General features: G+C 40.4%; 1 protein-coding gene across 9 annotated transcripts in view; it reads left to right on the top strand.

Moving 5' to 3' along the window:
• The first annotated feature begins 1,391 nt into the window (after positions 1-1,391).
• GULP1 (GULP PTB domain containing engulfment adaptor 1) overlaps positions 1,392-17,292 on the top strand; it is a 138,749-nt gene continuing 122,848 nt past the window's right edge. For 6 of the 9 annotated variants that reach the window (XM_085065970.1, XM_085065975.1, XM_085065974.1 and 3 more), the window contains exon 1: positions 1,402-1,517. The gene's annotated coding sequence lies outside the window, so the exon portion shown is untranslated. Of the gene's footprint in view, positions 1,518-2,562; positions 2,612-17,292 lie in introns of all 9 variants that reach the window. The other 3 variants (XM_085065973.1, XM_085065971.1, XM_085065972.1) reach the window with 3 other exon arrangements.

Raw genomic sequence — 17,292 nt, forward strand, 5'->3', positions numbered from 1 at the left:
CTGTCAGTAGCAACAAAACTCAAAAAAAAAAGTTTATTTCTGTTGGCCACTCACGCGTAAACTGTGAATGAAACGTGTTTTGCTCAGATTCATCATGTCTTAATGTTGCAGTAAAGACAGGTTTCGTAGAGGTGATTTTTGCTTGTCTGGGTTTTCTTCCCCACCTAAAATGTGTAAGATTTAGTACATGGATGCTGAAAACAATTCCTTGCTGTGATGTTATTTAGGATATAATGTTCATATGATTTGCCCAAGTGTTTTCCATTTTCTTTCCTTCTCAGAATGCATTTTCTATTTATCTTTTGGAATTTAGCTTGTTAGTTTCCTAGGAAAGTTTACAAAACTCTAAAACCGTGTGAAAAGTTAGCATTTGTTTCCTTTACTTGAGAGAACCAGCTGATGAAAAATTTCAGATGTTTCATTACGTCCAGAGCAGATAAACTACTGACTTGCTTAGGTTTTGTGTACCTATTTTGGAGTTTGATTGTTTTCTGTTTTTATTTTAGTCATGAGTGGAAAAGGCAACCACACTAATTAAATTTTTACATAATTCATATCTATGCATGTAATTATTTAGAGCTTAATGATTTAAAAAGCTACCTCCTCTTGACTTCTACCCTTCACAGGTTTTTTTCCTGCCATGATTTTTCCACTCTGAACTGTCAGTTGCCACCCTGGACTGTCTTCCATCTTGCCTTTAAAACAAGAAGAATACACCTGCTGCAGACAAAACACCTTTGCTTTGATTTCAGTGACATGTTTTGTTCTGCTCTCTAAATTGCCATTCTTGAGGTTTGTCTACTGATTAATGTAAAATGAAAGGCATCTTTCATGTGCTGTTAAAGACAATCAGGGAGAGGAATAATAGATGAGCTTCCTGCCCTTCCACAGACACTACATGCCCTCTTACTGGCAATATCATGGCAGGAGAATAAGATATCATAATATCATGGCACCAGGAATAAAAGAAATACGGCAGACATGAATTCCTTGCCTTTCTACAGGAAATACTTTGTCCCTAACTTGCACATATCATGACTGTCATAAAAATATATTGGTTTACACTGTTCTCATGTTTCTAAAGCACATTTTAATGGGTATTGCGTGCTTCAGACATTCTCCGAAGTCAGAGTGAGGTTGCCCATCTGTACCCTACCACATTTATTGCAGCTTCAACCAAGACTATCTTTAACCAAGACTGTCTATCGTCTTTTCCTTGGAAGATGCTTCCCTGAGGATCGCAGAGTTACTCCTTGCGCTCCTCACTTTCCGAACTGTTGTCCACTCTTCACGCCCTTTCCTGGCGCTGTCCGGGCTCTGCCGCGCCGGCGGGAGGCAGGGGGAGCCCGGGAGCAGCGGCGGCGGCCCGGCCCGGCGGCAGCCCGGCAGCAGGCGGGGTCCGTGCCGCCCGCCCGCGCTGACGTCAGGAAACTTTCGGGGCGGCCGTGGCCGGAGCGGGCGCCGGGAGCGGCGCGGAGCGGCGGCGGGACGGGACGGGGCTCCTCCATCCCCGGCAGGTACGCGGCGCTCCGCGCCCGGCGGCACCGCGGGGCTCCGTGCCCGGGGCAGCTCCCGCCCCACCGTGCCGAGGGGCAGCTGGCGGCCGGCAGCCACCGAGGGACGGAGGGACGGGTCTGTGAGCGCCTGTTGATCGCCGCGGCGGCAGCGCTGCCCCGGGCTCTGCCGCCCCGCTCTGCCGTCGGCGGGGAACTTGGCAGGGGCGGACGGAGCTCGGCGGGGCTAGCGCGGTTCTTTGCGGGGCGAGCGGAGCGCGGCTGGCGCCGGGGCAGCTGCTCGGTGCCGCGGGTCCCTCGTCACCTGCGTGGCGGTGGCTCTCCCGAGGGGTCCGCGCTCCCCGCCCCGGGGCGCCGGCAGCGGCTGCTCCCAGCCGGGCACCCGCACCGAGCCGGGGGTCTCGGACAGGCGGGCAGGGCTGCTTGAATTTCAACGAGCTGCGAATAATGAGATGCCTTTCATTCGGGGTTGGGTTTTTTGCCCGTAGTAAGTACAGTAAAGCCTTTATCCGAGGCGGGGTTTTGTTTTCCTCGTGAGGCTCTGCCGTGGCAGCCCGGCGGTGCTGGGCGGCAGCCGAGCTCGCTGCTGGGGCTGCTCAGCGCTCCGCTGCTCTACAAGGGAGGATCTTCGGCTCGTAACCAAACCCAAACCACCAAGTTAATTTTAACTCCGCGTGTGTCGGCAGGGTGGAGTGCTGGAGGAGTTTACTGGATCATCATGTGGATAGAAAGAAATCTGAGCGAGGACTGCAGCCCTGCCTTGGAGTCGGGGAGGGAGATTCAGGGAGAAATTCTCAGTTGGAGGGAGGCTAAAAGGTGTATGACAATTAGAGGAACGTGTAAAAGTATACTGCTCGTTCAGTTTCACCGTCCCTGTTATCTATTGGAGGGCACCGAGAGTCAATCAAAGGCCCGCAAAGGTTAATTGTATTCTTTATGCAAAGGAGTTGGTCCCTTTCGGAAGAACTAGATTTCTGGGGTTTGTTTTCAACTTAAGACACTCATTAAATTTCTAATTTAAATAGCATGCAACTTTTAAACTTTTCAGTTCCTACAGTTCCATCACAGTTGCAAGTTGTTAAAAAGTCATCTTTATGGTAAGAAAAAGTTATAAGATATTGGAAAACCCCTAGTAAACGAGAGATCAAGGCATATATGAAGGTGATTATGAAGTGCTTTGGATGTGCAGAGATTCACGTAAAATGTTTTAGCAATATATTTGGTTTATTCAGTATAAATATAAGTAAGTATCTGTATTTATGTATTATGCAAATATTGATGAGCATCTTCTCTTGGAATTTTTCTGTGATTTCCTTCCCCTGTATGTTAGACTAATGTGTAACTTGAGTTGCACCTTTCAGTTGTTGTGGTGAGTGATAAGCAGTACTTCAGAGCCACTTATGGTGTCAATCAATATCAGACAAAATAATTTACCAGAAAGGAAAAAACCAAAACTTTTTGATGGTCAAGTTTCTATTTTTTATGACAATTTCTAAATGAACAGTAAGTTTTGCCTAAGAGTTGAAGATTTACTTAGCTGATTTGTCATGTAGGAGTATGTGAGGTACAACTTCAAATGTTTGGAGATTATCCACATGAAATTAGAGAAACAACAAAACAGTGGGGAAATGCTCTCATGATTACTAGCCATACACTTTTCTGGGACACATTTTAAGTGTGTGAATGCGTTAGTGATTATAGATCTCATTAAAGGCATATGTTTACATGAATGGTTCGAATAAAGAGACTGATTTAGGGGTTAAAAGCCCTGCATTATGGCACAGTGTGAGGGATGCAAGGGACAACTTTGGTTTGTGCTCTCAACAGAGCTACAGTGGCAGGAATATCAGTGGAAGGAGAGTGGAAATAACCACAAACAAGCACAACTCCAGTTGCCGGAGAAGTTAGGATGACACGATTGGGTGTGTCTTGTGAGTGATGAGTACAGAAATTAAAACTGTTGCAACAGTGAGCTATGATGTGATGTTCTGTATAAAGCATTTTGAATCTCATGGGAAAAAGCTGCTACTGGAGGACCAGAAAGGAGGATGATGTAGTTAACAGGAGTGGACAGTAAGAGTGGTTATTACACAAACCACTGGTTTGTACTGCATCCTCAGTCTTTGGAGGCAACTTTGTAACCTCTTGGAGGGTTTTTCTAGAGTTCAAAGATTGTGCATCTGCTGTTCTGCAAAACACTCACTTGATGTGCCATTTCAGAATTTCCTTTACAAGCTCATTATAATTTGCTACTCTGTCACCTGTAGACAAGGCTACATCTCGTGGTTCAATAGCAGTTTGTAAACATTGTTTGTAATGTACAATGTTTGTAAACACTACTGGATGCTCTAAAAGTCATAATCAGGAGACTTACATGAAGCGCTTGAGAGGTCAAATACAATAAACTAGAATTTGTATTATGATTATGGAATTAGTTTTTCTCTTGAGATAATCCTTCAAGAGTGTATTGCTTGAACATATCATAAGAAAATAATTAGAACTACCAGCTGAATTAATTCAAGGAAAACTTCAGCTTGAACTTGGGAACTCACATAGCTTGAATGAGAATAGAGAGAAACTACCTTATTAAGTTGTGGTCAGACCTTGTAGGACTTGTGGCAAGATTATAATTCTGTCATTTTTTTCAGGAGAACGAGGTAGAGCACTGAGAGCTGAAAAGTCCACCAGGTTCTGTTCAAAAAAAATTCCAGATCCTTTAGTATTTTCAGTTATTACCAATGCATGGCAGAAGATGAGTGTGTGTTCCATGCAAATCAGCTCTTGAGACAAGGCAAAAAATCATTAGTTCACGACTTAATAGAGTTGTTGCATAAGGATATGCTAATTGAGCACAAATAAGAATTTTCCCCATCGCCTTTTCTGCCTTACTGTAATCTGATTTTGGAAGGGATAAGCTCCTTTAGAGAATCAGGTTGTATTCCAGAAAAGAGCAAACAATACTGCCCCTGTTAGAACATGCAGTGCCTCTGCATAGCTACCGAACAATATTTTCTTTGGTTCTCTTACCTTTGGTATGCGACTTTCCATGCAGATATATCTGTCAATATCTTTGGAAGTCTTGTCCTTCCTAGTATCTCCTGAATCCCTGAGATCAGAATGTTGGCTTTGTTCATGCAGATAGTTTTGCTACCCCACTGCCAGTGCTTCCTTGAGCATTCTGTGACTTTAATGCTTCATCAAGCTGTTTTGTGGATTTGCTGTCATAGGATGGCCAACTTTTGCCATTGAGTGTGCAGCCTTAATTTGTGGTTAGTCACTGCCTGTGTTGGTTAGGGCTGGGAGGAAGAAGGAGGTAGCTTCACTGAATTGCCTGTCCTTTTGTGGTCTATGCTCAGGGCACAGACCTGAATGCAGCAGTGGCATCGCTACTGGGCTACTGTGCACCCTTTCAGTCTCAGACATGGAACTGTGGACCTTGTCTGTGCCACTGTGTTTGCCCATGGGCACCAAAAGGACTCTGGGAATGGTGGGTTGTAGCTCTTATGTCTTAAAAAAAATTTAAAAATAAATTAAGCATTTTAATGCACTTAGAATGCCGTTTTTTGACCTAGGCTGCAGCTCCACCCCATGCAATAAGCAGACAGTCCTCTGAAATTCTCCTTCTTGCCATATGGTTTCAAAGCCTGTTTGTTACTCTAAACTGAACATCAAGAGTCAGGAGACATGTTACCATGGGTTTTATCCAGGATTCCAACAGAGAGGTTCTCCAGCTGAAAACACATCATGAATTCCCAGGAAAGAATTTCCACTTTCATTCCTCCTCTCCTCTGCTGGTTCAAGCAGATGTTCTTATCACCAAGCTAAGAGGGTGCTCTGAATTGCAATATGATTGTTTTGTCAGGCTGAAGTGACTTTTCTGATGTGTAATTACATATTAGGTAAATACAGAGAGAATGTAGAATTTTTAGCTGAAGGAAATAAGCATATGTGTAGAACAGACAGCACCTGGGTTTCTGACAGCCATCTAAGGGGTTTTCATGGAAGCAAGACACAGAGCTAGGGCTGTAATACCTAGGGTTTCACACAGGCTGCTTGATAATTTGGCAAAAAGTACTGGGAAGCCCCTTAGATTAAGCCACTGGATTTCTTTAACTTCTGTAATGTTCTTTTCTGTTTTGAGGGGCAGCCATTAAGAGACTCTGTCATTTAAATTCCAGAGTCTGACCGATTCAGCTTATTAGTATAATCACTTGGTTAGTCCTGCATTTCTTTTGTGTTGCACTCTGATCTTGCATATTCTGAGAACTGAGCTGGGTTTTCTCCATTTACTATCTCACTTGGAGTTGTAAAGATTCAGCAACATCTGTGCAGCCAAATGTTTTTCTGTGTATTCTGTCAGCAATACCTGATCAACACCCTTGCCTTGCATGAGTGTGCACAAGTGTAATTTGGTAAATAATTCTCTTATTAACGCTCTGGTTGGAGACTGCAGCTGGTTCAGTTGCTAGAATTAAGGTGTGGGGTTTTTTTAATTTATTTTGGTCGCCAGAAATTAGAACCATAATCTGTGGAAATTGTTTAGGTATTCTGGTTATTCTTGGGCTGTAGAGATATCCTGAGCAATGCAAGTAATAACACTTTTATGTTGAAAAATATGGGACTTCTAAGGCAAATCTTTTGATGTTCAAAAGATGGCTGTTTCTAGCTTGCTTTATTGTTGGTACTCCAGTACTTGGGAGTAGATCTGGATTCAGGAGCCTAATCTCCAAGGTGCTTCAATCTTCTCAGAATTCCTAAAATAACATGAAAACTGTAGAACTGCATGCAAATTCCTACTCATTCTTTTTAGATAGAATAAAATAGTTTTCTGGGGACTGTTGAGTTCTCTGGAACATTTCAAGATCTTTAATGTGATTTTTTTTTTTTTAATTCTTCCTCTGTTCTCTCCTTCCTCCTAGTTTTAATGGGGAAAATTCTGACCAAAGGTAAAATTCCACAGTATCACAGTGTGCAATGCAGAATCCTGACTAGTACCTGTTGTGACATTTAATATTCTATTCTGTCTCCACTTTTGTTCTTTTGCATGTAGGTATCAGATCTCCAGTTCCTTCTAGGCAGAATGGGATGTTAGGAGCTTATGCATTGTGCTTAAACTTTCCAAGTGATCTGCTCTAAGTCTGTGTAGTCCTTAAAGGTTTTTTTCAGAGATCTCAGTAGTCTAGGCAAAATCAAAATTGTTTCCCTCTAGAGACAAAGGGCTGGGATGAGGTTGCTGCTGCTGTGGGGAAAGGTGTCTGCAAGGGAGGTGTTTGCTCATTCTCATCTCAATCTTGCAATTCTCCTTGAGGCAGGGGAGGCCTGGGGAGAGCTGCTTTCTTCCCAGCTGCAGACCCTGCTGGCTCAGCTTTGGCAAGTCACTGTTGTGCTAGTGCTGGTAATTTATATCTGCTGCCCAGTGTCATTATTGGCTTTCCTATGCATAAAGGTACTCCTGATATTAATGAATATATTTTCTCTTTTGTCAGATTGAGAACTTTTGTTTTAGGGGTTGTGTCTGTGTGTGTACATTTTTTGAGGAAGGTATCTCTTGAAACAGCAGCATCTTTTACTTAATCTGTTGTGAAATCTTCTGGAACATATCACTGAAGTGAGGTAATGAGCCTAGATAAAGGACTGTGTTCCCAATAAAATAGATTATTTTTCCTGCAGTCGCATCTCAAAATGTTGTTTGGAACAGCAATCATCTTTGCATGCCAGTTACATTAGTAGTTGTTTAAAAAGTTTTTTGTGTTCTCAAACCTATTTTTTTAACGTTTGTCCAGACCTTGTTTCCAAATGCCTTGCTGTGCAGATATGTGCTGTCTCTAATACTTTCTTCCTACACACTGTGTTGGCAGCTGTATGCATTCAGAGATCATGAGTCAGGTTCCCTAACAAAAAAAAAGAAAAAAAAAATCATAAAAATAATGAGCTTTAAAATATGAAAGGCTCTGTGAACATTTAGTATTCTTTTCCTTCTTTAAAGCTTTTAATTTACACAGGTATGTAGATCTGAGCTTTATTTTGTATTTAAAACAGATTTTTTCTTTTTTTCTACAAGAACTCAAAATTTTAGGACTTGGATCTTCAAGAAAACATCTCTTGTGAGACGTGCCCCCCGACTGAAAATTCTAGGTGATAGCCTTTCTCTTGTCTGCTTGTAAAATTGATCAAGTGTCAGACCCATTGTTTCCAAAGCAGTAGACACTTGGGATTAAAGCTGAATGGTGGTTTCATGTTGCAGGGTATGCTATACACAAGTCATACCTGTTTTAGAGTTACTGCAGTAAAGATTAATGTATGAAACCTTGTTAAAACAGAGCAAAAACTGAGAGTCGAAATGCATATGATGCTGAATCTTTACTTGGGACAGAAAATAGCAGCAGGGGGCTGACGATGTAGCCAGCAGAAAGTTTGAGACATTAACCCCCACCATGGTGCCCCTTAATCTGTTTCACATGTGTAAGCTCTCAAGCAGAGCCTACTGTGGATTTGTAAACACAAAGGTCTTTAATGTCTGAGATTGGGACAGCCTTTTTCTTGATTCAAGCAGCCTAAAAATTGCATTACTAATTTTGTAAGTTATGTGTTGCATTAATATTCTATTTATCATGTTTTGCAAATGTGCTTAGGATGGACGAAATACTTTTCCAACAAATTGTGCAGCTGGAGCTGTTACTAATTCCCTAATCTTTCTGTGCCATATAGTAATTGCACTTAATTGTTTGCTTTTGCTGTGTTTTATGGTGTGAAATGCAATATGTCAACACTGCTAAACAGCTATGTCAGTGCTTGTAATGCTGATATTCTTGAAAGAGAGTATTTCCAGGTTTCACCTGACTGGATGAAATGGCTCTTGTGTAACTAGCAGTGCAGTGCTTCATACATCTTGCAATTCAAGGTTGTAGCTGGTTTTTCTCAGTGATAGGTTGGTTTTGTCTTTGTACGTGTTTTTGTGCAGTGTGTTGGACTGGTAAGATAAGAGACAACATTTGAGTGGGGCTGGGAAAGTGACAAGAAAAACATTTTCATATACAGCCATTTAAAACTTAGTATGCTAGCAGTTAAAATTCTCACTAAATTGCTTGTGGTCCTTATACTTCAGTGGAGCTCTTCAATGTGAATTCTACTTTTTATTTTTTAAAAATGCTTATTCGGTTTATTTGGGGAGCAAAAGAACTCACCTAGAAGCATTCCAGCTTGTAAAAATGCTTCTCCATCTTCTCCCTCATGCCATTCTGTGATGGGAGCCCTGGTTTTGGTTTAGTCCCCACACATGTGAAATTGTATGTTGGAAACCAACCAGTCTTGGAGAGGGTATTTGGGGACTTTAGTTCCTACCCTCAGTTGTCTCAGGGACTGTTGCTACTGCCCTGAAAGACAATGGAATCTGCAAGCAGTGCTTTAACCTGGCCCTACTGACTGGCAATCCCCTGTGTTTGTCACAAGCACTCAGTCATTAACAGCAAATGTTATAACCTAGAAGAGCATATGAGCTATTTATTGTTTTCTCTTTCAAAATTAAATACATCTCCCAGAGGTCTCGGCTTCAATCCCCTCGTTTTATGGCTGAGGATATTGAATGTAGCTATTAAGCTGCTAGACTGGTTTTGTATTAGTAATTTTCTCTGATATGAAGAGTAATTGCTGAATCCAAATCATTAGCTGGCATTTCAGCCATGCAGCACTGAACGATGTGCTTGCATTGGTAATATCCCCAGCTGTCAGTACAGCTACATGGCTCTTTTTTTACTGGTTTTGACTGGGATGGCACGAGACAGCTGGTGGCTACAGACACAGCAAATCTGCCAGTGTGGAAAGCTCCCAGAGTGAACAGAGCCTGCATGGGTGTTGCAGTGATCTGTCGGGAAACTGAAGTGCAGTTGACAGCACTGTTGATTATTCCTCTTAGAAACAAGCTGGTGTTTGCTTGGCTTTGGTGCTGACTGGCAACACAAAAGTGATTTAACTGCACAAGTGACAGTGCTGCTGCAAGGAAGGAGGATTTCTCTGTCACAGTGGGTGAGGATAGTGTGCTGGACTTTTGAGGAACTGCTGTAATGCCCTGTGTTCTGCATTGTGTTTCTTCTCCAGTCTTGCACAAAAATGGAAATGCTGGGCATTATCCACAGCAGTTGATATAAAATTGTCACATTGCTTAGATTTTCACTTCTCTTGTTGGGTTTCCTGAGGAGCAGGAGAGGGTGGGACTACTTAGCAATAATATGATGTCATGGCATCATGCTTCATGTAGCTATGTATTTAAAATAGATAACTAAGAAATAAGACTATTCTACATGGACACTTACTATAGATAGCAAGCATAGTGTGTCCACGCTAATACACACACATAACTTTTTCCTCATGTAACTGATAGCCTTCAATCTTCTCTGTCTTCACAATTACAATTTGCACCACAAATTCTAAACCCAGCCTCGCATTCAGAAAAGACTGACAATCTTTAGTGAACAACTTGCAGAGCCTTACTTAAATTTTTACTTGTCCCAAGCTTGAGCCTAATTGAGCAAAGGATATTCTAAGAGCAAATGTTACTTTGTTGAACTAGAACTTGTGTAGCCTAGTGTTGGCCAAGGTGATCTTTTAAAATGGAATAGAAAGCTCCTTCCTGTGGAGGCTCTCTGACAACAGGGACTTTGGGGGAGACTCTGTATTTGATGTACTTTGTGTCTCCAGGTATCTTTGCTGGGCACTGATTTGCTGGCATGTTTAAGGATTTCCTCATCTGTGAGACTTGCGGCTTGAGTCTAAATTTATTTTAAAGTCCACTGCTGGAAGAATCTGAGGTACTTGAAACAAAAGTGCAATGTAATAATGAACAGTCATCATCTAAGCTCTTGACTTCCAGAATTCAGAGCAGAGTCATGTTTTGATGACTTAAGGATATTGAAATTTATTATGTAGCATTTTTCTTACCATTCCTGGAGGATATCCTGAGTTTTTGTCATTTAATGGCTTATGAAGAATTTCTAAATAAGACTTTCTCCCCCTTCCCATTTTGGAGTTGTGTTTCCTCTGAAGCATTGTTAGGCTTGATTAGGATCTAGGAAATTTTTGAGTAATGAGTCAGAAAAATAAACAAAATCTGAGCAAGCAAAAGCTGAGGAATGGAAAAGACTTTTGGTTTAGATGAGTTTAAATCCCTCCAGCTTTAAATCAATTGTATAGTTTCCCTCTCCTGCATGCACACCTTTTCCTTCCTTTTTCCTTGTCCCTTTGCTTCTCTTGCCCTTGCACCCTCAAAAACCCCCAGGAGAATAGTTGTTATGCCTTACTGAGACAACTTTATGGGTTATGGTGTGTCTGTGGGATGTGTGTGCTTCTTTAAAAGGGCCAGAAGGGAAAGCTGTCAGCTGTAACAAATCTGTCATGTAAAAGATGGAAAGCAGTAAATATGCTTATAGTTGTAAACACTTGTGATTCCACAGAAGTCCCTTCTGTACTTCTTACTCAGAAAATTATCTGTGCTGTGAGTCTATGTGCTTTTCAGTTTGAGATTCCAAATTTTTTGACATTGTAACTGAGCTGTGATTAGAAGGTATGAAGAAATGGACCATGAAATAGATGTTTAGTGAAAGATAAGTAGAATCATACTTAATAGGATTAGAGGAATGTATTTGAGATGTGTTATGTTGCTGGCATACACATGACTACTTAACCACTGAAATAATCTGTTGCTATTTAATCCAAATCAATTCCATTTGCTAGGTCGTCTGGAAGTTACTTTACTGAATAAGTTACTTAGTTGCTTAGCCAAATGGCAGGGGGAAAAAAATAGTCAAACTACCCAAGAAATATGCCTTGACAGGAAAGAACATAATGAAATGCTAAAGATCTCAGTTCTGAAAGAAATAAGTGGTTGGCTGGAAATAATTGCTTGAATATTTTGAATTCATTATGGTGAATTTTGCCAGATGCTCTTGAAGAATATTTATGTATGTTATTTGCTGTGGTGTTTCTTGTACTTGCTGCAAGGCATGTGTACTTCTGGGTAATTTGATTCTGTTTGTTTATGGTCTAAATACTTCTTTTCCCCCCAGACAGCACTATTCAATTGTGTATTATTTCAGCTGCTTTTTAGTAAACATTATACAAATATAAGTCCCAGGCAGTGTTTGCCGAAGGTGGAATCAAGTGTATTTCTTCTTAGCTGACAAACTTGGTGGAATCTTGACATATCTTGACAGATTTCTGAAATTTGTATTTCACTGTCTATAGCTGGGAACATTTTGCAAGGCAAGATCTTTAAAGAGATGCTGCAGCTCAAATACATTTGTAGCATGTCTGGAGAAAGCAACTTACTAACTCTACTCTGAGCCTCTGACACTGTGGAAGGGTGAATGATAGAGTGTTTTCTGCTCACTCCTATCTTGTCACTTATCTGGAAATGTGTCAGTTGTTTGAGTCTGCCCTGGCACGTGGATATTAGGAAAACTTGTACTTATACATGGCAAAGTACCGGCGGTGCAGGAGCTGAAATGTGCAAAACTGCTTTGTGAATGACTGCAATTATATGGTTACTAGCTCTGTTTTGTATGCATGTAGGAATCTTGCTTGTGTCTGACTTCTCAGGGTGTACCTGGTTTAGAAGTTCATCCTGTAGTTCTCAAAGTCGTTTGAGAGAGAAATGATGCCCCTGAAATCATGGCTAGAGTTTTTCTCTGTATGTTGCCACCCTTCTCCTCCCTAGTGCACCTTCCTTTGGGTGCTGGCACAGGTATTTTGGTATGGCATTGGGAACTGGGTCAAGTATGACCAAGAACTGGGAACTGGAAGGAATATCTTCATTTTTACATGTTCAGTCTGACTGTGGAGAAGCAGAGTAAGATGCAATGCAATTACTTTTCCAAGCAGATAAAAACCCTAGGCATTGGTTTGTCGTATGCAGGTTTCTTCAGTGCTTGCAGTGTAGCTCATGGCTGACCTGACCAGAACAGATTTATCCAGGTGAGCACAGTTCCCACCTGGCCTTCACTGATACAGTTTTATGCTCTTCAAGGCACCCCATTTAGTAAGTGAGGATGAACAGTGCTGTAGCATGGAAAACCAGTGAGCTTGTTGTTATTATATCCAGTTTATTTAGCTTTGTCATGTATTCATGTTCCTATGTGTATGTATTAGAGAGGTTTGTTTTGTTTTCCTGCTGAGTTCAATCAGAAAACAAAACAAAAGCCCAAAACAAAACAAAAAACTCCAAACAAACAAAATTAAAACAAACAAAACCCCACTAACCCCTGCCCCCCCTTCAAAAAGAAAAGAAGAAAAGCTTTTTTTCTTAGTTCTTACCTTTCTTTAAAAGTGAGGAAAGTATTGACTTTTGAATGCACCAGAGCTCACCTTATCTATTAATTAACCCCAGAAAAGAAACAGAAATTGCAGCAAACATAGTGGCTCTGGCTTGTCCAGTGACTATTGACCCCCATTCACCCCCAATTAAAATAAGCTACTGTTAAAGATAGAATTTGGACTTTGAATCTCCCCTTTCATAAGGTTTATCATAACATGGAACAACATGCCAGAATTTAATTGCCTTTTGGCAGATCTTTTTACAGTTGATGGTGTTGCTGGTGCTTGAATGCAGAAGCGTTCAGGTGTTCAAGGGACTGATCTTTAAAAAGAAGACAGACTATTTAAGCTGTTTTTTTGAACTAGTCTCTAGTGGATTTGGGCTGCAGCAGAGTAGTCCCTTTTTTCCTTTTGTCCCTCTCCCTGGCAATGATTCTGGAACTTGTAGGAGTGCTCCAATAAAATTTTCATGCATTTCACAAAATCTGATGAATTGTTAGAAAAGACAGATTGACATCAGTGTCCCTGTAGGAGATGTGCAGCTGACTGGAGGATGATGTGGTTGAAACAGTGAATTCTTGCTCATCACCTAAATCTGCTGATTTTTAGTGACAGTTAGCTGTAATAAAACCTCTGATAAGATTTTTTTTGATCACAAAGATTTATCCATTAAGCACTGTCATAATGGATGAAACTTTTCCAGCACTTTATTTTGGAATGGCCTTACAGGTGCACAACATTGTGCATTTTAATGTTGCTCTCTATCATACTTACGCAGTCCAGTCATCTCTATTATTTATCTTCCATTTTTGTCACATTTTATCATATTCTGTTTTCCTGAAACTTTTGTTTTAGCCCTGTTCAGTCTGCTTTTTGGAGCAGACACATTCTTATTCAGCTGTGCTACAGCAGAATTGCTGTGTCACATCCAATGTATGTGTGGTATATATGAATTTCTTTGTTTTGCCTATGTCTCTTCAGTGCTCCGGATTTTTTGGGAGGGGACTATCAATCAAATAGCTTGCCTGATTTTTTTATTGGAATTCTCAGTTTTCTGTAGGTGGCCTCTATTGCAAATCCACATGTTTCCAGGATCTGCAGTCAATTTTTATTCTCACAAGTTCCTTCAGGAGTCTGGACAGCTTTAAAACTGGATAGCTTAGTTGTGTTCAGATGTCATTTCAGTATTCTTGGTTCAGCAATGTTCTAAATGACCTCTTCCTCTATCTGCACAAGATCAGACTTGCCAGGTTTTTTTGTACTTATTTTTGGGGGTTTTATGACTTGGCATGCTTTGGTGCTCTCAAATGAAAACAAAAACTAATGGAGAAAATCTTGTGTGCTGCCTCTGTTCTCCCCTTGCAAGCAGCTATGTAGTAATCTGTCTAGAGGCTTTGAAGGTTATTATTATTACATGAAAGAATTTTTAGGATCTTGTTGTTTACTGAGTTGCTTCATCAGCTGTGTTTGTTTGATTTGTACTTTTTCTCTACCGTAATTCTGTTGCTTTCTGTTTGATGCTTGTTCACTTGGTCTGTGCTTGGAGGGATTTTCTTTTTCCTTATGTTTCATTTTAACTGGATAAAATTTTAAAACATTAGATTTTGCTTTCATGTGGTTTTTTTCAGTACCTGTTTCAGCTGCTGATTTTTTATTTATTTTTATATTCTCAATTATTCCCTTTATATCTCTATTTCTTCACCACATTTTTAACCCAGCAAACCCAGGACATGGTCAGTGATTCTTATGTTCTCATTTGCTGATTTCTACAGCTCAGTGTCACTCCAGTGTTTTCCTTCTCTCATTGAAACTGCATTTGTGTGTCCATCTGCATCACCCAGTTCACTTACAGAAGTTAGTGATGATTTAATTAATGAAAACAAGAATTGGGAGTCAAAGGAATATCTCCGCATTTGATCTTTGTGCCTGACATCCCTATCTGTGGTTGCTCAGGAGAAATCAGGGAATGGGTCTGACGCAAACACTGAGGATGCAACTTCCGTCGCTACTATGTTTCATAAATGCTCTTTTCCTCTGACTGCTTTGTGACTCTCCACATATTCAGACTTCTATTTGTGATGTGATGTAGATGATAGTTGATAAACATGTACCAAAACCTCCTGGGTTAAAACAGGTTCTGATGTTCTTCTCTGGACAAAAAGATGAGTCCTGTTCAAAATTCTTTTCCTTTAATCTGTGGCATTGTAATGATGTCATGAACAGGACATTTTTAGCCTCTTGTGATTTGGTTTTTTTTTTTTAATACCTAATGTTTTACAAAGGAGGCTTTTCCTATTATTGTTCTCCTCTGTGATGAGAAATACAAATGTCCTGAGGAAAACGCTATGTATAATTTTAGCTGAAATACACTGCTAATCTAAAGACCAAATAGGACTCTAAGATGTGATGATATCTCAAGTTTCAAAAAAGCAAGTCTTTTTGCAGAGTTATGGTAACTATTAGGGCCAATATGCTTGAAGTATGTTTTTCTCCATTTTTCAAGTTCAAGGAAGAAACAACTATTCAACTGAAAAAAAAGAAAATCTGTGTTATAACTTCTGTCATGGTCGTAATCATAGCTGGGGGGACATTTTTAGTTGGTTGGTTGTTTTGTGGTTTGTCTGGTTACTTGGTTTGTTTTATATGCCATAGAAGTAAATGGAATACAGTAATCCTGTTGTCCTGGACTTTGAAATAAGAGTATCATCAGTATCCTGCTTCTTTTCCAGTCCTAAAATGCTCATTGAATATGGTGATACCTGTGAAAGGAAAATATATGGCATTGTACAGAACTCTGGACTGAAAACACAAAGAATATGATGAAAGATTTCTTTGTGGTGAAACAAGGATTTAAAGTCCTTCAGTCCCCAAAAAGGCTTGATTTTTACAAATCCAGAATTTGCTGTCCTGTTGTATTATAATCCAGGTTTAACAGAAGTATATTTCCATGCTAGCCAGCAAGTATGTCACAATGTCCAGTTACAATAGCAAACAGACTGATGATCCTTGAGGTGTGATTATGATTCATTTTAGAAGCTATTTTTGTTAAGATAAATCTGAGTAGTTAGTAGTTTTGTAAAGGTGGATGGCTGTGCTGGGGTGTGGATAATGGAGATTTTGATTTGTAAAGTAGCAAAGCCAATATAATTGTTCTGTTGTCCTTTATTTACTGCTTCTTAAATTGGTTGTTGGAGAACATGTAATTACACTATACAAAAGTCTTCTGCTGAAATTACTTTTTAAGTCACTGAAAGAGATTTCAACAATGCATGTGGGGCTCTTTTTATGTGCTTATTTTTAGTTGTGTTTGTTGAACTCTGATGCTCAATGCAGCAGTGTCACATGGATACCAACAGCTTAATAGGAGTAAAGAAGTCGGGAGAAATAAAAATACATATAATGACAGCTTTTGTCAATCTGTGAAGAGTCTTCTAAATTGAGAAAAAATGTCCAGTCCCATGCTTGAGGTTATGAACTTGCACACCAAAGAGTGCAGACATAACTGAACACTTACCTTTCTATATTTCTGGATGCAGTGATGGCTGTCTCTACATCAGTTGTTAGTACATGAGCATGGTCAGAATCTTTGTAGCTTCTTGACAAATATTATTGCTAGAGTTTTATTCGATTTTCTAGCACTTGTCATAAGATATTTAATGTGCCATGAGATATCTGGAGTAACTTAGTCATAAGTTATTTGGAGAAGCATGTTGAGAGAGGCCTATAGGTTAATTTTCATGTTAGCTAGTAGGTTGTAATTTTAATGAGGAAAAAGGGTTATGCCTGTATGTTAGGCTGAGGAAAGCTGTGGCTTTATGTAAAACTTCTGTCTGCCTTGCCTGGCTTGCTTTGGGCTGCCCCTGTGTGAGGAGCAGCCCATGGGTTTTATGTGAGCTCTCTGTGGAGTGTCAATTTTTTCAAGGTCTGGGTACATATGTAAGTCACTGTGCTCCCAGACATAAGCAGAAAGGGTTTATCTTGCATGTGATAGGAAGACAGAACTTTAACCTTGAAAGCTTATTGCCCTCTCCAGAGCCTGAAATGGAGCTTAACCAGTCAAGTATCATTCTGGAGAATCATTCCCACCCCATTTTTCCTATTTGACAGTGGTCAAGGTGCTGTAGGAAGCTTTTTGCTGATGTTAGGAATACCTGCCTTTAGCTCTTGGCTGTGATTTGAGCAAGTGCTGACTCTCATACCTGAAATCAAGGGCAGCCTGCTTTGATCATAAGGTACTCCACACTTTATTGCTCTTTAGGAATAACACCTGAGGGTTTGCACATGTTTCCTTGGCAGGTTGTTTCTGTAGTTTCTGCCAGGTTTTACTGCACCTGCAGCAAATCAGTTCGAGTGTAGCTGAGTTTAAGCTTCTCCCTAGAGCAGACAGTGAAATGCTTGATGATCATTTCAGACTGGGACCCCCAGTTCTGTCATGATGAGTAGCCACACTGACTAAGTGTGAAATGAGGACAGC

The sequence above is a fragment of the Lichenostomus cassidix genome, chromosome 7 (genome assembly GCF_008360975.1).
Source record: "Lichenostomus cassidix isolate B80296 chromosome 7, HeHo_3.0, whole genome shotgun sequence".
Lineage (NCBI taxonomy): Eukaryota > Metazoa > Chordata > Aves > Passeriformes > Meliphagidae > Lichenostomus > Lichenostomus cassidix.